The sequence below is a fragment of the Hylobates moloch genome, unplaced genomic scaffold (assembly GCF_009828535.3).
Source record: "Hylobates moloch isolate HMO894 unplaced genomic scaffold, HMol_V3 SCAFFOLD_8, whole genome shotgun sequence".
In the NCBI taxonomy this organism is placed as follows: Eukaryota; Metazoa; Chordata; class Mammalia; order Primates; family Hylobatidae; genus Hylobates; species Hylobates moloch.
This window is the reverse complement of record NW_026652283.1, coordinates 104,189,833-104,213,287: the sequence shown is the minus strand read 5'-3', so window position 1 is coordinate 104,213,287 and position 23,455 is coordinate 104,189,833. Positions and strand designations below refer to the sequence as shown.

The following is a 23,455-nucleotide window of genomic DNA, read 5'->3' as shown; positions in this document are numbered from 1 at the left end:
GAAATGATTAAATTTAGTGAAGAAAGCCAAAGGAGGCTGAAAGCTAAGTCTCTTGCACGAAAGAGCCAAGTTGTGAATGTGGAAGAAAAGTTCTTGAAGGAAATTAAAAGTGCTACTCCAGTGAGCACACTAACAATAAAATGAAACAGCCTTATTGCTGATACGGAGAAAGTTTTAGTGGTCTGGATAGAAGATCAAACCAGTCACAACATTGCCTTAACACCTAATCCAGAGCAAAGTCCTAACTCACTTCAATGCCATGAAGACTAAGAGAGGTGAGGAAGCTGCTGGAAAAAAAGTTTGAAACTAGCAGAAGTTGGTTTCTGAGGTTTAAGGAAAGCAGTCTCCATAACATAAAAGTTCAAGGTGAAGCAGCAAGTGCTGATGGAAAAAGGTACATCAAGTTACACAGAAGACTAAGTAGGATAATTGATGAAGGTGGCTACGCTAAGCAGATTTTCTATGTAGAGGAAACAACCTTATATTGGAAAAAGATGCCATCTGGCACTATCATAGCTAAAGAGGAGAAGTCATTGCATGGATTCAAATGACAGGCTCCCTTTTTAGGGGCTAATGCAGCTGATGACTTTAAGCCAATGCTCATTGATCATTCTAAAAGTCTTAGGGCCCTTAATAATTATGCAAACTTTACTGTACCTGTGCTCTATAAATGGAACAACAAAAAGTGTGGATTACAGCACATCTGCTTGCAGCAGGGTTTACTGAATATTGTAAGCCTATTTTTGAAACCTCAGAAAAAAATTTTCCTTCAAAATATTATTGCTTACTGTAATGCACCTGGTCACTCAAGAGGTGGAGATATACAAGGACATGTTTTTTTTTGTTGGTTTGTTTGTTTTTTTCGAACACAACACCTATTCTGTAGCCCATGGATCAAGAAGTAACTTCAACTCTTAGGCCTTATTATTTAATAAATATATTTTGTAAGGTACAGCTGCCATAGATGGTGATTTCTCTGATGGATTTTGGCAGAGTAAATTGAAAATCTACTAGAAATAATTCAGCATTCTAGATGTCATTAACAACATTTGCGATTCATAGGAAGAAGTCAAAATACCCACATTTTGGCAAGAATTTGGAAGAAGTTGATTCCAGCCCTCATAGATGAGTTTGGGAGGTTCAGAACGCTACTGGATGAAGTAACTGAAGATGTGGTGAAAATAGAAAGAGAGCAAGAATCAGAAGTGGAGCCTAAATATGTGACTGGGTTGCTACAGTCTCGAGATCAAACTTGAAGAGATGAGGAGTTGCTTCTTATGGATGACCAAAGAAAATGATATATACTCCTGGTGAAGATGCTGTGAACATTGTTGAAATGACAATGAAACATTTAGAATATTCCATAAACTTAGTTGATAAAGCAATAGCAGAGGTTGAAAGGGTTGACTCCAATTTTGAAAGAAGTTCTCCTGTGGGTAAAATGCTATCAAACAGCAGCATCGCATGCTACAGAGAAATCTTTTGTGAAAGGATATAGCAAACTTCGTTATTGTCTTTTTTTAAGAAATTGCCACAGCCACCCAACTAATACCCCGATCCGTCAGTAATCACTCATTCACATTGAGGCAAGACCTCCACCAGCAAAAAGGTTATGACTCACTGAAGGCTCAGGTGATCATTAGCAATTTTTAACAATAAATTATTTTAAAATTAAGCTATGTAGATGACTTTTTTAGACACAATGCTAATGCACACTTAATATACTCAAGTATATTAACCTAAATCTCATATGCCCTGGGAAACCAAAACATTTGTGTGACTCACTTTATTGCAATATTCACTTTATTGCAGTGGTCTGGAACTAAACATGTAATATCTTTGAGGTATACTGATATTAAAAAATGTGTCTCTTTTGTCATATCCCATATAAAATATAGTTCTCTAAAAGATGGTTCAATAACACTAAGAGATGAAATTCATAGACCCAGGAAACTGATAAATGTTCTTAAAAGATATTTGCCTGTCCTTGAATGACTTTTGACACTGACAAACATACATTCTGCCACTATCTGAATTCAATATACTAGATGAGTAAGGATAGTACAAATAGAATTAACTTCGGGTTCCTTTGATTTGTTTTTAGCTTAACTTCATATCTTCAGTGGTTTTTGAAGAAGCACGTTACCTATTTGGGCTGACCCAATTTACCACTTTAGGTGGCCACTGATAGGTAGAATGATCTGCCAATTTCAGAGGGTCTTAGGAGAGGCAGCATCCATTGAAATCTTGCCTCCCATTGTCTGGGAGTACCTAAAAGCCCTAGGACCATGGCAGATGCAGTCATTCGAATCTACAGAAAATAAAAGGGCTATCATTTCAATCCTGTGATATTAACTCCTTGCCACCATTTTCCAATGTAGATATTGCACAGTTTAGTTATACATGGCTTTCTGCACTTGTATATTTAAATTAGGGCTTTGAAAATCATATTTTCTTAAAAGGAGTGCTTTCTACTTTTAGGAATCCTAACGTGAATTCTAAGAAGTATAAATCAGTTTGGTAAATCTAGATTTTTATAAAATGAAGCTACTTTTATAATATATGAAGTATCTCCCTCACCTTCTACAGCCAGTGTAACGGCATGAAAATCAGGCCAGTAGGATACATGCATGTGGCCAATTTCTCGGTTATAAGATTGAGTGTTGGAAATACTTACTAATACTCATGACATCCACGTGTAGAGTGTTTTAAAGTCTTGTTATTCCAAGTGTAGTCCTAGGACCAGCAGCATCAGTCTCACCTGAGAGCTTGTTAGAAATAAAACATCTTGGCCGGGTGTGGTGGCTGACGCCTGTGATCCCAACACTTTGGGAGGATGAGGTGGACAGATCATCTGAGGTCAGGAGTTCAAGACCAGCCTGGCCAACATGGCAAACCCCCATCTCTACTAAAAAAGCACAAAAATTAATCAGGCATGGTGGCGGGCACCTGTAGTCCCAGCTGCTCAGGAGGATGAGGCAGGAGAATCGCTTGAACCTGGGAGATGGGAGTTGCAGTTAACTGAGATCGTGCCACTGCACTTCAGCCTGAGCAACAAGAGCAAGACTCCATCTCGAAAAAAAAAAAAAAAAAAATCTTGAGATGCCACTCAGAACCATTGAATCAGGATCTGCGTTTAAACAAGACCCCCAAGTGGCTGGCATGCCTGTGAAAGTTTGAGAAGTCCTGCCCTATACCTTTATAAGCTATACCCTATACTGGTTCGTTGATCTTTCATAATAATACTTTGAGGCAAGATATAATCTCTATGTCCTTCCCCCTCCCACTAGCATTCTCTCCCAGTGCAGGAAATCACTGCCTGTATTTTTTTGGTAAATATCCCATCTGTGTCATATCTGAGAGCATGGCCGTTTGCCATCATCATTAGCTTTGGGGGAAAGGTAACATTGGGTTAACAGACAGATGATATTTCTACCTTTTGAAGGGGAAATGCTACCTCCCAGAAAGCCTCCAGAAACCAAGAGCAGAGCAGTCAGCAAATGGGCTGCAATCTATAGCTGGCAGGTCTGAGTTTTACCTCGGGCTCTGTGGTCAAGATGCAGGAGAAAATGCGGCCACTGAGGAATTGTCGTCTTCAGTAAACAAAAGCAGAGCTGTCTCTGTGTCTGGTCCTCTGCTGGATGGCTGATCCAGTCTCAGAGATAATATCTACATAAAATACGTATTATATTTTTTAAAAAAGTCACAGTAGTAATAGGAATTTTCTGGACTATTTCTGAAAGAATGCTGGAGCAGGCAGAAAAAATGAGCTTTTAGCTGAGGGGCATTTATTCTGAGTAGAAGTTAGCCTGGAGTATCCAGTGATACCAGGTAAATCATCACCTGACAATGAATTATTTGCTCTCTTTGCCATTCAGGAGCCTGTACTTAGACACACACTCCCAACTCACCTAGCAGTCTCTCAGAGTTTGTAATTTAGCTAGCAGCTGCTAACAGCTGGTAACACGTTGAGGCAAATTGCAAGAGGCAGCTACTAAGCTTTTCTGACAGTGTAGGATGAAGAGGGAAGGTGAGTTGCTGAGGCACTGTAAGAACTGGTTTTCTTGTGTAAGTCCCAAGTAGAATCCATTTATCTGCTGTTTTTCCCAAAAAAAACCCTCTAGTATGCAACTTAGCCAAGCTGTGTAATTTAGTTTAGCCTAGTGTTTAGATGTGGATTGAGGCCCACCTGATCCAATAGATGATGAGGCAGCTTCCAGGAGGGAGGCATTCCAAAGGTTTGTGTCACACAAGCTCAGGTTAGAGTTGGGTTACCTGGTACTTTGTCCTTCTAGCTTAGGCACTCCTCCTTAATTCAGAGATGCCCACATGATGCCCTGGTAGCCTCTGTAGGTCTTTACATCTCCTCTGTAATAACACTGAACCTGAGCAATCCCAAACCATCCAACTTTTAGACTTAGAAGCAATATAACTCAGTGGATGAGTATGCCTACTTTGGAATTAGACTGCTTGAGTTGAAATGCTGCCCTGGCCCTTGGAATTATGTGACTTGAAGCATGTAGCTTAACTTCTTTGGGTCTCCAATTTCCTAATTTGTATAATGGGCTGTTGAGAGGATTAAATGAAGTAATGTGTGTAAAGCGCCTGGCATCAAGCAACAAAAGACAGCACAGTGCCTAAAGTTCAGCCATCACCTAGAAATACTCATTTCCTTTCCTCGCAGCTCTAAGTGGGAGAAATCAACCCAGTTCACTTTCTATGAAAGATATTCATAACCTTACAAGAGTCAAAGTCCCCAGAACAAAATTTTTTCTTATAGGAATAAATTTGCATTCCTCTTGAACCAGGTAGACTCACCTGTTCCTGACAACCTTAGTTCATACATTCAACAGAATTCATTGAGCAGCTACTTATGTTAGGTTTCCAGGCTCAAGGATTGTGCATTCTTGCAGGGATGAATTAGATAAGTATCTGAAAAGTTAATACAGTGCAGAAGATGGCAGGGTACTTAAAAACCTTCTAGACCAGTACACTGAGGATTCAAAATCAAAGAGGCCCTTCAAATTCTGCTTGAAGAAAATGGAATTGTTACCTCATAGGGAAGAGAGGCTCACACTCCTCTGCTAAAATTCTGAACAACAAAAACAGTTTGGAGGAGGTTCTAGGGGAGGGTTGGGGAAGAACTACAAGGCAAGCTGTTCCCAAAGCATAGGGTGGTAAGGGAGAAGGTCAGCAAAGAACTAGATACCCATGTTCTCTAGTTAAAAAATTCAGATCAAATCCACATGATACAACAGTTAAAAAGTGGCATTGTGATGTAGCAAGGCCAAAAAAGGAAAAGTTTCCCTAAGCCGTACATTCTTCAATTAATACCTGGGTAGCTGGCATAGTGCCAGGTGCTTAACAGGCTTATTTGGATTGATGTTAACATTAGGTAGATTGGGCTAACTTCTCCCATTGGTGAATAACACTACTGCCAGCCTACTTAGCAATGGTCTCACATTTTCAATGTCTGGTATGCCCTGAAAACAAAGCTAGAACGCCTGGCCGATAGGAGCATGTGATCAGCCCATATACCTCGAGGCTATATGGACTAATGCACAGTAAATTCTTCAGTAAATGAACAATAAATGAATTTTGGTGGAGTGGTGTGATGGCAGACTCTTGCCACCTTTCATTTACCTTGTCTAATTAGCACTTCAGCATACAGCATGCCTAACTTTCATAATACAACATTTTGGAATGCAAATTGACTAGAGAAAGACACAGACCTGCTCTGGCTTTTGTCTTTGTACCTAAGAGGCTGCGGGCTCTATCGTCAGTGGCAGATGATCCAGAAGCTACTCCCAAGGCCCTTCTGTAGACTGAGTTCTCTCAGCATCTAATTTATGTTTCAATTGCTTTATTGGCTCCCTGTAAAGCAAAATATTGACAATAAAATTGCTATTTTTGTCTTACCAGCTACCACATGGTCTTTGTTCCTCTGTGTTTAATGGCTGCGTGCTCTTCTCTTCCAACTGCCTCCCTGTTCCCTTGACAGAAAGCTACGGCAGTGGTGATTCCAGAATAATGTCTGTAATCTTTACCAGCAAACTGTCTATCCTGCTGACCCTGTGGAAAACTAGGAACATATTGAATATATCACAGAACAAATTAAGGGTGTGAGGCTTAATGCAGCCAAGGAAGTGATCATAATGCCATATGTCTGGGAACTTTGAGTGATTCTTAGAGCTCCAGCTTATAGAGTTAGTCATATTGAACATTGTAAATTTCAAAAAAAGAAAAAGAAATTGTACAGTTCAGCACTCACCATTTTTCAAGCTTGCTAAAAGAATGAATCCTGTTCAGTCTGATTGTTCCAGTGGACACTAGGCACAAGGGAAAAGTCAAGTGCTTGCTTAGATTAGTTCAGACATATGTCTGTCCTCCTGACTTATTACTAGCTTGAAAATTGGAAAGATATTGCTTTTCTTATACCTTGTCAAAAAATTCATGCCTGGCCAGGCGTGGTGGCCCACACCTTTAATCCTAGCACTTTGGGTGGCTCACCTGAGGTCAGGAGTTCAAGACCAGCCTGGCCAACATGGTAAAATCCCATCTCTACTAAAAATACAAAAAAAAATTAACCAGGCATGGTGGTGGGTGCCTGTAATCCCAGCTACTTGGGAGGCTGAGGCAGGAGAATCACTTGAACCTAGGAGACAGAGGTTGCAGTGAGCTGAGATCATGCCACTGCATTCCAGCCTGGGCAACAAAGAGTGAAACTTCATCTAAAAAAAAAAAATCATGCCTGAGAGACATACTGATTCAAGCATGTATGTAAGTCCTAGAGTCAGGCAGCCTGCATGCAAATCCTGGTCTTGCCCCTCACTAGCTCTGTGACCTTAGATGAGTTTCTTGACCTCAGATGTTTGGCTTTCTTATTGGTAAAATGAAGATTAAGGAGCTAATAGAGACAAGGCACCCATGTCTTATGTATAATCAGTCATTGTTATTATTTATCAACTACTCCTGATAAATGTTCAATTAGTTCAGAAGTTGGTAAACTTTTCCTATAACGGGCCAGATAGTAAATATTTGGGGCTATGGGGGGGGCTACATATCCTCTTGGTCACGACTATTCACTTTGTCATTACAGGGTAGGAAGCAGCCATAGACAATATATGTTAAAGGGGGCAGGGTTATATCCCAATACAAATTAATTTGCAAAAACACACAGGCTAGAGGACTCAGCCTGCAGGCTATAATTTGCTAAGTTCTTTTTTTTTTTTTTTTTGAGATGGAGTCTTGCTCTGTTGCCCAGGCTGGAGTGCAATGGCACGATCTTGGCTCACTGCAAGCTCTGCCTCCCAGGTTCACGCCATTCTCCTGCCTCAGCCTCCCGAGTATAGCTGGGACTACAGGCGCCCGCCCCCACGCCCAGCTAATTTTTTTTTTTTTTTTTTTTTTTTGTATTTTTTAGTAGAGACGGGGTTTCACCACGTTAGCCAGGATGGTCTCGATCTCTTGACCTCGTGATCTGCCCGCCTCGGCCTCCCAAAGTGCTGGGATTACAGGCATGAGCCACGGCGCCCAGCATTTGCTAAGTTCTGAATTCTTTCTTTTGCCACTCTCAGCTTTTTCCCTAAGCTGTGGTACTGTATGTGGGCTTCCATACCAGAGACCCTTCCTTTGATCGAGTGCAGCTACTGTCAAAACTGCATGGTAGACTTGCCAGAAATGTTTTTAACACTATGAATGCCCGGGCTATGTGCTCTTGTTAATTGGTCGAGGGTGGGGCTCTAGTCATGGGTATTATTTATCCAAGCTCTCCAGATGATTCTAGTGAGCAGCCAGGGTAGGGAATAGCTGTTAGTGTTTCTAAACTCACCTGAAGATAAAATTCATTGGGGAACACTTGCTAAAAAAATAAAACCAATTTCCAGACGTATTTTCTGAAAATTTTGATTCAGTTTTGGGTTGGAACCCAGGTATCTATATTTTAACACGCACTCTAGGTGATTATCTTCAGGCAGGTTTGGGAAACTGGTCCTCTCTTCCCCATCCTCTCTGTGAAATATTACTTGTTCTACCGGTTCTTCCCAACACCAAGGCTAGGAGAACTCTGCTAATCCTGTGAGTTCATCCATGCCAGGGCAGCCCCTTGTTTCAATGTGCCATGGCCACATCTCTGGGGTGCCCTATACTGCCTAACAAGGTTACTTCTTCTAGAGTAGAGATTTTGAATATTGTCCTCGTCTGGAAAGCATATAACTATATGACATAGATTTTCCTGGGTTGTGTTGAAGTGTTATGTCTCATTTTCAAAATAAGAATTCCAGTTTTGAATGAAGGAAAAGTGGTTACTCTTCTAATCAGGTTGATGGTCTAGGATCAGCAAGATTTTCCATTTCTTGAATATGGAGGATAAACATAAAGTATATAAGACCTGACATTTGTTTATAAGTCATAGGAACTATAAGCTGGTGTAAGGAATACCTAGGTATCCTCCCATATTACCTTCTACTGAAGAAGCTAGAAAAGCTACTCACTGTTCCAGTTTCCATTGCAAACAGGGCTGGACATGTGACATGGTTCTAGCCAATGAGACTTAAGCTGAAATCTGCACAATCCCTTCAATAAAGCTTGGTTTTCCTGGTAAAACTGATTCATACCCTTTCATACTCTCTCACTCTTCTTCCTACATTGAATACATCTGTAATTGTGAGACAAAAAGTCAACACATTAATGAAGGTAGGAAAATATTGGAGGGTCTGGGGTCTTTGATAATTTTATTTGAACCACATTCCTCCTCTTGTCTGCCTTGTCTTCAGACTACTGTTTATGTGATCTAGTCAAACCCTTTTGCCACTTAGACCACTCAGGAATTCTGTTACTTGTAGCCAAAAAGAGAATTCCTAACTGGGTATGTAAGTTACACTTTTGTTTATTACAGAAGTTGCAATGGTTAAGAGACATTAACACCCTAACATATTGATGTAAGCCTTCTGAATGAGCCAATCATGGGGGCATTTTGCTGGCAGGTCTAAGAAACACACTGTTCAATTCACTGGCTAGAGGCAGAATTGTTTCAATTAATAGATGGCAGAAATTTTTAAAGAATATATGTGTTGGTGAACACGGCAGATACTTTACAAAAATAATTTTTAAATGGTCTCATAAATTACAACCTTAATATGTTACAAAATCATTGGATCAGGGGATTCTATTGAATCAGTGAATGTGTATCAGTAAGAAATATCTCTTTTAAGGGTTTTTATGGCTTTCTCTGCTGGATCTTCTTTGTGTTTGATTTACAGGGGCCATTTCTACAGTATTTACTGACATAATCACTAATTACTAAGTAATCATTGTCGCTGTACTTTTATGGAAGCGTGTGGTGCGGTGGAAAATACAAGTATGGACTGTATTATTAAAGATTCCCTACCTTTGTGATCTTAAGCATATCTCATATCGCAGTGCCTCAGTTTCCTCATGTGTAAAGCTTGAATATGTATTGCCTCTCAGCATTACTGAAAGGATTGAACATAATTAGATGTGAAAATATATCTACCACAGAGCCTTGTACCTTGTAAGTAGTTGCCAAGTATTCCCTTTCTCCTTTTAAAGCCACAGCTTGGATGTCTACCCCTACACAGCCAGCCCCTGAAAAAGGTTGTGCATGGCTTCTTCCCCTATCTTTTTTCATTTGATCTCCTTCCTCTTAGCTCACTTCAAACATTCCTCTCTCTGTCTGGCCTATCTTTGTGGCCTCTGAGCAGTAGAAAAATATGAGATAAGTAAAGAACTAGTTTTACTTTGATATGCTAAGGAGTCAGACTGGAAACTTCCTAGCAACATGGCCATCCCATCACATTTTTCTGAACTTCTTCAAGAAGTAACACTCTTCAGCAGGGGGAAAAAAAATAATTACCACCCATACACATTTTGATGAGAGAAGGGTGATGAGATTGGGGAGGAGAGGGAATGATTTAGTCTATAGAAAAAATATATAGTGGCATTACAATTAATCTTCCATAGGAATAGTTTCTAAAATTTGTGAAGAATGCGTCTATTTGACAATTGAATTTTGTCAAATTTACCCAGAAAATCAAATAGTTCATTCATGCCTGGTTTGTCATCTGCAATTCTTTGCAGTAATATATTTATGTAAATGTACAACCTGTGGAATAATATGTAGTATATAATAAAGAGCACATATGCTAACCATAGTTCTACCAGAAAATGTGATTGTGGGCGAGTGACTTCTCCAAACCATTTCCATGATTGAGTGACGCTCACACATGCATTGCCAAAGCTGCATGGGAAAAGAGGCTAACTGAGGATATGGTGAAATCAAGTCCCACATTTTACTCCAGTGCTGGAATGCAAGTCATTCAGTGGGAAGACAGAATCACCCTCTACTATTTAAATTGTTTCTTTCTGTCTCCCACTCACCTCCCATACCCACAGCTCATACAGTTTACCTGTGCCTGAATTAGATGCATGTATAACGTACCCTCTCTCCCACCTCCCCTCTCTCCCACCTCCCCTCTCCCCATCTTTGTTAAATGAAGGTCTCCATTTGCATGTCATTCTTTGGCTACAACTATGTCATACTCCTCACAAGAGCAGAAGAATGACATCTATACACTTAATGAAATTTTAACAGCTTTACCCATATGCATAAGTAGCAGAACATTTTTTTTTTAATCTTAAATATCTGGCCAGGCATAGTGGCTCACTTCTGTAATCCCAGCAGTTTGAGAGGCTGAGGCAGGTGGAAAACCTGAGGTCAGGAGTTTGAGACCAACCTGACCAATATAGTGAAACCCCGTCTCTACTAAAAATACAAAAAATAGCTGGGCATGGTGGTGGGCACCTGTAATACCAGCTACTCGGAGGCTGAGACAGGCACGATTGCACTCCAGCCTGGATGGCAGAGCAAGGCTCTGTCTCAAAAAAAAAAAAAAAAAAAATTGTTAAACATCTAACCTGATGATATGCATATCATGATGAAACAGAGCAAATGCTCAATGGAGACTAGTTCATCTGACAAACAGAGGAGTACCTCTGGAGCTGGTTTCAGGAAGGGACAGGATTCCTAAGGGAGAATAAGCCCAGCACTGACTCCCAAAACCCCAAGCCTGGCTGGCAGCATTCCACCTTTCCTTTGAACAGTTAAGCCTGTGAAGAAGGCCAGTTGTTTGGTTTCTCATGGTGGGAATGCCTTTGGGAGGGAGTGGTTCATGTATAGACTTGTAAACATTCAGAATGACAGATGCAAAAAGACATCATTCTACCTTGATCTGTGGTAAACTATGGACAATAAAGAAAATTTCTCCTCCACCCTTCTAAGAAATCCAGCTTAGTTTTCTTACATATACATACAGTTTAATCATTTGAGAGAACAGCCCCAGGTTAGATATTGGTACACTGGTTGTGTATTCACAATGATCTTTTTAAACAGAATTCCAGGAGACCAGGAAAGAACTTCTTTGAACTTCCAAGAGAGTGCAATAATGTATTGCAAAAATAATCAGAAACAAAGAATCCAGCCTTCTAGTAGTTTTAGAAACCTAAGAGACAGGACCGCAGTGTTGGCTCTCTTTAGGAAAAATACCTAGACAACAGTCTGCATGGGAATAGTAATGTACAAACTGAATATCCACTACCCAAAAGGAATTTCTTGTTTTTGCTCATAAGGCAGTTATGTGATATACGTTGGGGGTGAGGGGATGCTAATCTACACAATATTTTTCCATTTATAGAAGTGGGCAGTTGGCTCAGTGGCTCCACGTATATACTCAGATCCCCTTTGACTAGATTGGCCTGGAAAACTCATTTTGTGTTCTCTTTTTTATGGAGATAAAGCTGGTCACGCTGCCTGTTTTGCCCCTTGGCTTTCCACTTGGTAGACACTAAATGCAGGTGCCGCATCTCTGAATTAAAGCACTGCATTTGGAGGGGGGGAGGATGGAGCCTCCTGGAAAATGGTTAGAGTTACAGTATGAGGGTAGTGTCTTCATCCTGCACAATTATTTGGTTTTGCTAACTTTCTTTGCATTTCCCTGAAGCAAATGGCAGGAATACTTTTTTCACTTAGCCTGCCTTAGAAATTTTGTTCTCTCTTTTCTTTAATCGTTCACAAAAGGGAAAGCCCCTTACACCAGGGCAGGGAAAGACATTAAGTTTCACTGTACCAGGAAGAAATCTGCCAACATCTTGTAATACTTTTCCTTTAAGAGCGTCATTTCTTTCTCCAGCTGCCTTCGTCTCTTTGATGCATAAGGGTACACTAAGTTGAATCTATAAACAGAACCCACTAATTAAGAGTAATTGCTTAGGAGATTGGTACAGACGATTCAGCATTATATGCGTGTTCTTCTCAGATATCCATTAGTTGCTAATAAGATACTACAGATGTGCCAGTCTGTTTCCTGTTTCCGTCTATTGTACCTTTATTGCCATATATGGACCAATCGGATGGGCGGAACAATAAGTGGATGTCCTTTTGCTCCCTGAACACGTCTCAAAGGAATGTTTGTTATTAGATTGCTTTTTCTGTTTAGTTTCACATCAGTATGTTAATACAGAAAACATAATACTGAGAAAGTTTTTGTGGCTTTTCTTCACTTCAGCTACTGTTAACTGCTTTATTGTTTAATTAAATCCCTTTTTATAGATTTTTTTTTTAAAGTACAAAATGAAAGTATGCCTGGGCAACGTGAGCAGAGGGAAAATGACATTCTTCTTCCCTCTCTCTTGAAAAGAAAAAGTTTCCATCTAAATGTTTTAAGTACTTAAAAATTCAGCATGAATATCATGTTGCTATATTTGACTGATTTACACTTGAGGCTTGGTAAAAAGCCTATGAATTATTCATTCCCAAGTGATTCTATAAGCCAGAACACCAGAAATCATATCTCCCGTTGAAGTTTATAAAGTGAAATAGTTTAAATACTCTCTAGACATGTGGATGTCGGTAGAGTTGTTTTTTTCTCTGATTTTGAATTGCTGTGCTTTCAACTCACTTGTCTTTTTATTTTAGTAAAACTTGGCTAAAAATTTTACCCTTTTCCACTGCAAACCTAGTTAACATATTTTTAAGTTGGTACAAAATATTATGTTATAAAGCAGGTTAGCAGTTGGTACTTTCTGTTCTTCTTGGGTCCAAAGAGGTTTTATTTTGTGGCAAGGAAAAACTGTGAGGGGAAAATGGTTATTGACTGTCTTTTTCTTTTATTTACAAGGAACCAAAATGTAGTAAACTGTTCTTCACTTGATATAATTAAACACTGCACCCAGGGAAGGAAAAAATGTTATTCCATGAAACATACCTATATTGTGTGTTTCTATATAACATATATTTAGTTATAAAATTATGTTTACATACACATACATACATACATACACAGTAATACAACCAGCCTGGTACATTAAACTGTTTAATATTATTAAAGGCTCTACATATTAGACTCTACATAGTTCCTATATTTTCGAGTCTATAATTGTGAGTCTTGGCAGTTGACATTTTATGGGAGTGTATTAAAATCATTTAAGATGCTACTTAGAGCAGTAATGCTTTGACCTATGTGCTCATCAAAATTCATAAACAAAATAGGGTCAGGTGGAGCCACTAGCCAGATGATGCTTCCAAGAAAATCTAAAACTTCTGAAAATAGGTGGACTGCAGTGGTTGATACAAACTTCTTGTACACATTATTTCAAGTAGAACCATGACAAACAGTTTGAAGGAAAAAAAGGAACAAACTTCCTCAGGGGAAAAGGACAGAATAATTTTGTATCTATTGATAAGCACTCTTCGTTAGTACTTTCATGGAATTCTCCATTGCTTGTCTAACATTTATAATCCAAACCAACCAAGTAATAGAGGCAGTGTGTGTGTGTGTGTGCGCGCGCGTGCGCGCACACTCTTTCAGTAGAGTAGAGGTGTCCTGAATGCTGATCCTTCACCAGGAAACACGTGTATAGCAATTACACACCGAGGCACAAAGACACAGAGAAGTGTTGTTTTGTGCCTGTCATTCCCAGACTCTTAACAAGTAATTTCCAAATCAGCTTAGTCATCAAAAATATCACTAATGAGCTGTCTGCCAAAATGTGGCTCAAAATCTCATTCCTTACGAAGAACATGCAGAGATAATTTCTTTATTGAGTTACTGCCATAAAGTACACTGACTTGAGTCCATTTGTACAACTTCTGCTGTTACCAAAGAACTGATCAGATGCTGACAATTCAGTGAGGTTAGGGTTGGAAAGTCTCACCTTGAGTATCTGTGTGCACTGGGCCAATATAAAACAGTAATAAGAATATATAACTATAATTAAACAATGTGAAAGCCTTCTGAGTTGTTTGACAAATAGTTCACTACTGTAGTTAAGAATGTTGTTTTTCAACATTGAGGCCTATTATACATTAACAATGCATATTATGTACCCACTGTGGTCAGAGCACAGGCCTCCAAAAGTGCTGGGATTATAGGCATGAGCTACCTCGCCCAGCCCTGTTTTGATTTTTAGATACTGCAAATAAGTGAGAACATGTGATGTTTGTCTTTCTGCCACACTTTACTCAATACTGTGCATTGTACTTAGCACAATATTGTGTTCACAATATTCTCATTGAGGGCCTATTAAAGAACCAGGCAAATTGGAGCTCAGATCCTGTTGACATTTACTGAGGCTTCTAAAGAATATATTGTCTCTAAAGAGGTACATGAAGAATGCAGAGAATTCACACTACATTAAAGCATTTTGCATTGGACTTTATCTTTGTATGCCTTTCACTTTTATTATGCTCGTTCCAAATCTCTCTCTTCTATGATTATGTGGATTTTTAAGAAGCCAGCTATGTTGTGTTATACAATTAAAGATACCTTATTGATTTTTCCTTTTATTCTATATGATTTGACTTGTTTTCACATCAACCAGTGCTAATGGATATATCTGCTAGTATGCTCCACAGGCATTTCAATTAACTCATCCAAAACTACATTCACCCTTTCTGAAGCCTTTTGCTCCATCTGAGTTCCTTAGCTTGCTGAAGGGCACCATAATTTGCTTGGTTTATAAAACCAGATTTCTGGAGTCAGCCTTCATTGTTGACTCTCCTTTAATCCCATGTCCAATCTATGTCTTATTCTATCTGTGCTACCCTAATTAATGTTCTTTGGATTCATCATGGCAGAGACCAAAGTCTTGGGCCCTCTCAGTGGGACCCTTGCAATAGTCTCCTGGCTGGTTGTCCAGCCTCAAAGCTTTGCTACCAAGCCATTTTCCACACAGCTGCCCAAGTGGCCTTTGCAGATCTGACAATGTCATGTCCCTACTTCAGACCTTCCAATGACTCACCAGTGGGTACATGCAGGAGAAAAGTCCAATCGCCCAAACTACATGTGTAGGGTCTTCCATCCAGATCCTTCCTTTCCATTCCAATCTCTTACTACTCCCCGGCTCAGAGTTTGCATTTTATGTATTTTGTGCAGAAGGCCCTTGCCCAGTTCAGTTGTCACCTTTCCCCAACCAGTCCTTTGTTGGCTAGGTGTGCATCCTGTGTGCTTTCATAATACTCGCACCTACCTACATCTGAGCATGGAGCCAACCCTAAAGGCTTGTCTTTTCCCCAGTAGGCTGTGAGCTGCTTGGGAGGAAGCAGGGGGTGGCATGAGCATGCCTTTTACTTTTGTATCCCAACATCCAATGTAGGACCTAACACATAGCAAGTATTCATGAAACTTGCCCAATTCATTCCATCACTTGTTAACATTATATCATTCTCACATCCAATTCTGTTATTTCTTCTCGTTGCCATTCTCTAATTTAGATTTTATCATTATTCTCTTTCCACATGCATTATATTCCATCTAAAATGAAATATTGCTTCCCCAATATATCTGTCTTGTCTGCTCGATTCTTTTTTTGTTTTAACATTTTTCTTCCATGCTCTCTGTTCTATCATGTCTTTTCTGCTTTCCTGCCATGAAAGTGATCACCCTCCCTTTTAGGACTAATTATCTTTCCCCGCGACCCCAGCACACGTACACTTTATTTGCGTTGCATTGCTATTATTTTGTAGCAGTCACTATTCCCTTGTTAGATTGTGGGCAGGGATTGTTCCTGCCTTACTCTCTTCCCTCACGGGTCTATCTCAGTGCTTTGGTCATAGAAGGGGCTCAGAATTGAATTGGAACTGAACAGAATTGAATAAACTATCCATTTATGAAATAATTTGCTTTAGAGTTGCTAGAATTAAATGGCTGCTCCAGTGGCAATATTACTCTAACTCACTAATATCATTTGATCCACTGAGGAGCTAGTTAATTAAGTAGGTGGATTAAAAATATAATCTGGAGGAAGAATGTTTTGGCTGGGACCTACACACTTTTTTTTGAAAAGCTTTATGATCTCTCAGCTACAATTCCTCTTGATTTTCACCCAGAACAGCAATAGGACTCTTTCCACATGACTGTTGATGGCTGGCTTAGGAATACAAGGCCATACACCTGTGCGCCAGATGTGCTCTGCAGCCTGTCTGCTACCCCAGCCCATCTGCAAAGCATACCCCATGCTGGCTCCTTTCTATAGGAAAGGGGGCATTGGTTCCCAGCCTTTTTACATGAGAGGTTCCCTGGTGTTGGCCTGTTTTCCTTAACTTAAAACCCCCTTCATTGAATTTCAATGTATTGGGTGACCTTTGCCAACACGGGAGGCCTTAGTTCATTTGCTTATTGGTGAGTCTGCTTTTTCTCTGTGTGCTTGATTTTTTGCCTGGCAATTTTTTGACTTGTATCACCATTTGTGAGAGTGCTGTTTGGTCTTCTGTGCCAAACCAGCCACATCAGCATCAATAGTGGTTAATAGATGACCAAATCCTCAGAATTTCCATGTGGTGCCGAAGAATGTCGTCTGATATTGAATGTAACTTTAGCAGGAATGAATGGGATTTGATAACGAATGGGTCTGTGTTGATGGACGCTGGGGACAAGGTAGCTTTGTGATCTTCTTTGTTTCTGTAAGAATGCCTCTGCAACTGAATTCAGCCCATTTCTATGCCAATGTGCTAATAGTTGTGGAATCTCATTCATCTCAACAGAGGCCAGTTAGCCCTGGAATCCCATCTGTTTGAGTGGCTGCAGTAAAATGTCATGGAAATGTGGCCATTCATTCACATCACTAGTGAATGCTTTCTTGCTATTAATTTCCCTTCATTTTAACTGACTCTAATCACACAAATTCTAGCCCCAACTGACCAAAAAAAAAAAAAAAGCGGTTAGACTTTTCACTTAATTTTTAATCCTAATTTTTAAAGTGCTTGTCCACAGAGACAGAACAAAACAGTTATTTTAAAAATGTGCACAGAGTCTAAATGGAGATGCTCTCGTTCCTACAACACGTTCAAAGAGTGCCTCAGCCAGTATTTTTGAGTCCTTCTTGGCATAAGATGCCCAAGGCTATATTTTGGCCCAGAGGAATTTTTAGGCTGATTATTTTTTCCCTCCTGAAAGAGTTTAAGCAGTAGAGAAGCAGGCTGAGTCTTAGCTAGAACAAGGCTAAAAGAGGTGCTGTCTCTAGCATATTGCTCCAGTGACACAATAGTTAGGAATGTGGCAGGCCTTTCAGTTAAACTTCTGGCTAACTGGACAGCTGAAATATTGGAGCTAGGTCAGGCTAGAGATCATAGCAGGCACTTGTAAAACCTCAGTCAGCGGAAATAATGACCACGTTCATACATTTGTCATTTTCTTAATAAATTTCCTAAATTGATTTTTAAGTCAAGAAATTTGACTTCTAAAAAAGGATGTATGTATGTGTATGCATGTAAATACACATCTGATATAAATAAATGAATGGATAAGTAATGTAGGAAACAATAAGGTATCTGTTCAAAACAAATATGGGAAAAAAGTGTTTTGTTCTGTTTCCAGCTATGTGTGAATGTGAACTGGCTTAAACATGCTTAAACTTATCAGGTATTTTCATGGAGTCAACAATATTAACAATGTTAACAATATTAACAAAATTAACAAAGTTAACAATATTTTTTTTTTTTTTTTCTCTTTTTTTTTGAGACGGAGTCTCGCTCTTTCACCCAGGCTGGAGTGCGGTGGCGCGATCTCCGCTCACCGCAAGCCCCGCCTCCCGGGTTCACGCCATTCTCCTGCCTCAGCCTCTCCGAGTAGCTGGGACTACAGGCGCCCGCCACCACGCCCAGCTAATTTTTTTTTGTATTTTTAGTAGAGACGGGGTTTCACCATGGTCTCGATCTCCTGACCTCGTGATCCGCCCGCCTCGGCCTCCCAAAGTGCTGGGATTACAAGCGTGAGCCACCGCAAAGTTAACAATATTAACAATAATTAGTGCTTCCTTAGTGCCAGGCACAGTTCTAAGTGTGTGTGTGTGTGTGTGTGTGTGTGTGTGTGTGTGTGTATATATATGTTTTTTTTTTTTTTTTTTTTTGAGACCGTGTCTCATTCTGTCACCCAGGCTGGAGTGCAGTAGCGCAATCTCAGCTCACTGCAACCTCAGCCTCCCAGGTGATTCTCCAGCCTCAGCCTCCAGGGTAACCGAACTACAGGCATGAGCCACCAGTTAATTTTTGTATTTTTAGTAGAGATGAGGTTTCACCATGTTGACCAGGCTGGTCTCAAACTCCTGGCCTTAAGCGGTCTGCCCGCCTCGGCCTCCCAAAGTGCTGGGATTACAGGCGGAAGCCACCATGCCCACCCCTAAGTGTCTATATTAACTCATTTGATCCTTGTCACAGATTTGTGTGTTAAGTCCTGTTATTTTCTCATTTTTTAAATCAGAAAGCTGGGACACAAGTTGAGATTTTACTCTTTGCCTCTAACAGAAGCTTGATTGCTATGGTTTGTTTCCTTGAATAAGACTCACCTCTTTATTTGCAAGGTGTGAATTCACAAAGCAATGTGCTGACCAACTTTAAATCAAACACACCAGAACTGATGCAGCAGACTATTGTTTATCCAGAATGTCTGTAATTGGACACATTTTGAATTAATAACTTTACCAAAGTGTGGTTTTCTTGACTTCGAAAGAATGCACATGTATAAATAGCAATTTTCTCCATAATGTGATACTGGCACCAATGAAGTTAAACTACTTTAAACATAATTTCCTGCCCAAACACATAAGCAGCTAAGAAACATTACTGCTCATGTATTACCAACCAGCCTATCAAGATAATACTGCTCTGTTTCCTTGCAAATTTTCCTTCCCATATCTTTATCCTGGGGACTGGCTACCATAATTTTACCTGAGAGATCACACCATCACCTTATATCATGTAGAAAACCAAAGCATGCTTCAATTATTAGAATGCTGTAATTATTGAAATATTAATCACTTAGAAATATTGTTTTTCAATAGTTCCATGGCTTGCATTCTTTGTTACAATTGCTTATCATCTCTCCCATAAATTCAAACGAGTGCTATTGGCTTTCAAGATGATCCTTGAAGAAGCTGTAGACCTATTTCAGTGGTGCTACTAATTATCAGATTGTCATTTGAATTCTTCTTCTTTTTTAATTGCCTTTGGAGCAAGTATTAGTTTTGGGGGGGAGTTGGTAACTCTTCTTCCTTAAGATATATTTGCTTTAAAAGAATAATTTCAGAAGAAAGTCTAGTCAATAGGGGCAGAGAAGATTTGGGAATCAAAAATTGAAGTACAAATATAAAGTCATGAAATTATTATCTTTATATAATTAATGACTTTATTAGTCCAGTTATAACATAGATCTGCACATTTCAGCAACTAAATACAATAAAGATTTATTTCTCACTAATGTCATCATCCAGTGCAGGTAGGTAGGAAGGCTCTGCTCCATACAGCTATTCAGAGACCCAAACTTCTTCCCAGTAGAGGCTGTGATATTTTCTAGGTCCTCAGAGTTCTGTATTGAACCCTCTGCATTCAGTCAGCAGTAGAGAGAGGAGAGAGCCTGAAAAATTCTGTAGGCGATTTTGGGGACTAGGCCTGGAAGTGGCAGACATCATATCACCCACGTTCTACAGCCCAGAACTCGGTCTTATGCCCCCAGCTAGACGCAGAAGAAGTTGGGAAATACTGTTTGGCTGTGTAAGTGAAAACAAAAGAAAATGATATCTGGTGAGAATATAGCAATGTCTCTGCCACATTTCCTCTAGTGATGATTTCTCCCAAGAAAAGTGTTTCAAATTGTCTTTTTTTTTTTTTGGGACGGAGTTTTGCTTTTATTGCCCAGGCTAGAGTGCAATGGCGCGATCTCAGCTCACCACAACCTCCACCTCCCCCTCCCCGGTTCAAGCAATTCTCCTGCCTGAGCCTCGTGAGTAGCTGGGATTACGAGCATGCACCACCACACCTAGCTAATTTTGTGTTTTTAGTAGAGACCGGGTTTCTCCATGTTGGTAAGCCTGGTCTCGAACTCCTGACCTCAGGTGATCCACCCGCCTCAGCCTCCCAAAGTGCTAGGATTACAGGCGTGAGCCACCATGCCCGGCCCAAAAGTGTCTTGAGTAATAGCGTCATCTGAATAAGTTGTAGGCCACATACTATGACTGTCTGGAAGGAAAAGTGCCACTTGGAAATATATTCTGGTTGACTTCTTATATGATCGTACATTTTATCCATATTGCACACATGGCTTCATTCAGATGAATGAAGCAAAACAGTTGTGTCCTCTTTGATCTCTTAGTCATCTTTTAGAGGTTTTCCTGACAACAAAAAGGGGGGCAGGTCTCAGAATGGTAGTGGAGGCCACACAGCCAAGCTGCCAGAGTTAGAGAGAAGAAGGCATTGGAATAACTGAAAATGTTATTTCCTAATGTGAGGAGGCCAAACTTCAGTATTAAATGAGGTTAAACTTTTATTTTTCTTCTAGGTACTAACACCCCCAACACCCACAAAGAGAATAAGGGAGATAATTCAGACATCTTTATTTTGGGGGAAGAGGAGACTACCCATTCTTTCTCTTCCCAAGTATCTTGAAAACCACAGGCTAATTAAGACAATAAAGGAAATTCTTAAGTACAAAAAGTTTAAAAAACAAAACACTGAGATTTGGTATTTTTGTTTCAGCTTCTCTCTATAAACCCACACATTGGTGCAAGAACCCTGTCATTCTTTCCTGTAACTGTTTAACTGTCTCCATCATATCTATTTCAGATGAAATAGCTCTATCATATATTATCTCTAGGCTCTGGCAATTTTCAGGACAGCTCCAAGGCTACAGATAAATAAATGACCTTACATAATTTCCACATGGCAAAGTGGAGAAAGCAAAATAGCCAAATGAATATTTTAAAGACTTTTCTAGGAAAGGTTGCACTTTCCCAATAAAATTACCACAATCTTGCCTTTCCTCTTGACATTACTTTGACCCTGGCTTCTTCTAGAACCTACGTCTTTTGTAGAACTGACATCATGTGGCTTTGTCTCTGCCGCAGCATTGCAGGGAGTTTTCATAGCCAGCTGTGAGCATCTTCAAGTTTCTCTCACTACCCAACACCACACACTGGATTTTCCACTATGTGTGAAAAACAACAACAACAACAACAAAACCTGGCTACTGAATCCAGGAGAAATAATTGGTCAGTATTTGTGGCTCATGTTTTTGATTAGGTCCTTTAAGGAGGCTCAGCATGGGTTGATGTATTAGTTTTTTATTGTTGTGATAACAAATTACTACAAGCTTAAAATAGAAATGTATTATCTTATAGCTCTGGAGGTCAGAAGTCCAAAATCAGCTTCCCTGAACTAAAGTCAAGGTGCCGCCATCGTTCTTTCTTTTAGAAGGATCTGCAAGGAGAACTTGTTTCCTTGCCCTTTTCAGCTTCTAGTGGCTTCCCCATAGGCCTTGGTCTTTGGCTCCTTCCACACCTTCAAAGCACATCACCCCAAATTCTGCTTCCATCACATTACCTTCTCCTCTTCTATAATCAAATCTTCCTTTGCCTCCCTCTTGTAAGAATTCCTGTAATTACACTGGGCTACCAGATAATCCAGTATCATCTCCTTTTTTTTGTTATTGTTGTTGGAGACGGAGTCTTGCTCCGTCACCCAGGCTAGAGTACAGTGGCCCAATCTCGGCTCACTGCAACTTCTGCTTCCTGGGTTCAAGCGATTCTCCTGCCTCGGCCTCCCGAGTAGCTGGGATTATAGGCACCCACCACCACACCCAGCTTATTATTATTATTATTATTATTATTTTAAATTTTTAGTAGAGACAGGGTTTCGCTATGTTGGCCAGGTTGGTCTGAAACTCCTGACCTCAAGTGATCTCCCGCCTCAGCCTCCCAAAGTGCTGGCATTACAGGTGTGAGCTACCACGCCTCACTGATGTCAAGATTTTTAACTTTAATTACATTGCAAAGTCCTTTTGCCATATGAGATAATGTTCCCAGGTTCTGAGAATTAGAACATGGACCCTGTGGGGGCCATTCTGCTCTCTCCCATTGCTGGCTCTGTTTCACAGAGGCCTAACTCCATGTCCTTTTAATGTTAATGTAGAATTGTAAATTAATGATACTTCTGCTTCTCCATACTTTCATCATGGTCTCCACTGGCTCACAAATGTAAAACACTCATCATTCTCTTCCACTGGCTCACAAATGTAAAACGCTCATCATTCTCTTCCACCATTTTGCCTTCCCACTTTTCTTAGTACATATTCTTTTTTTTTTTTTTGAGACGGAGTCTTGCTCTGTCGCCCAGGCTGGAGTGCAGTGGTGCAGTCTCGGCTCACTGCAAGCTCTGCCTCCCGGGTTCATGCCATTCTCCTGCCTCAGCCGCTCTGAGTAGCTGAGACTACAGGCGCCCACCACCAGGCCCGGCTAATTTTTTTGTATTTTTAGTAGAGACGGGGTTTCACCATGATCTCGATCTCCTGACCTCGTGATCCACCCACCTCGGCCTCCCAAAGTGCTGGGATTACAAGCGTGAGCCACCACGTCCGGCCAGTACATATTCTTCTGTATATCTCTTTGCAGAGTTAGTTTTGTGTGTGTATCTTATTCACTTCTTTTTTCCAAAATGCCGAATATATTTTAAACAACAGATGCAAGTTTACAACAAAATGTCTTCTAGATATTCCCTGAAGATGAATAGGGGAAGGGGCCCATGGAAGGTATGCATAGTGAGGACCAAGACCTAACCCTGGCAGAGCCCCCTGGATATGAGAGCCTTCCAGGGAAAGCGGCTGCATGGTACCCATAGGAAGGCTAGACTCTGTGCCCAGAGTACAGAGACCAAGACAGATAGACACACAAGACAATCTGGCCTCACACCTTGGGCATATATCAGCAGAACCTGTGTGGACTGAGGCCTGAGAGCCCAACCCCAGGGATGGGTGTGTGGGTTGGTTTGTGTATGTATATATGTGCCTATTTCTTTTTTAAGTTTATTGTTTAGAGACAGAGTCTCCCTCTGTCACTCAGGCTGAAGTGCAGTGGTGTGATCATAGCTCATGCAGCCTCAACCTCCTGGGGTCAGTCA

The 23,455-nt window shown here is 40.3% G+C and overlaps 1 protein-coding gene and 1 long non-coding RNA gene across 4 annotated transcripts in view; one reads left to right on the top strand and one right to left on the bottom strand.

The window, feature by feature from the left end:
- Positions 1 to 4,901, bottom strand: part of LOC131383957 (uncharacterized) — a 39,373-nt gene extending 34,472 nt beyond the window's left edge. For both annotated transcript variants that reach the window (XR_009214371.1, XR_009214372.1), the window contains exons 1-2: positions 4,819 to 4,901; positions 3,539 to 3,669 (exon numbers count right to left, since the gene is read on the bottom strand). This is a non-coding gene — a long non-coding RNA (uncharacterized LOC131383957). The remainder of the gene's footprint in view (positions 1 to 3,538; positions 3,670 to 4,818) is intronic.
- RARB (retinoic acid receptor beta) overlaps positions 1 to 23,455 on the top strand; it is a 776,321-nt gene that overhangs the window by 312,996 nt on the left and 439,870 nt on the right. The gene's annotated exons all lie outside the window — the stretch shown is intronic.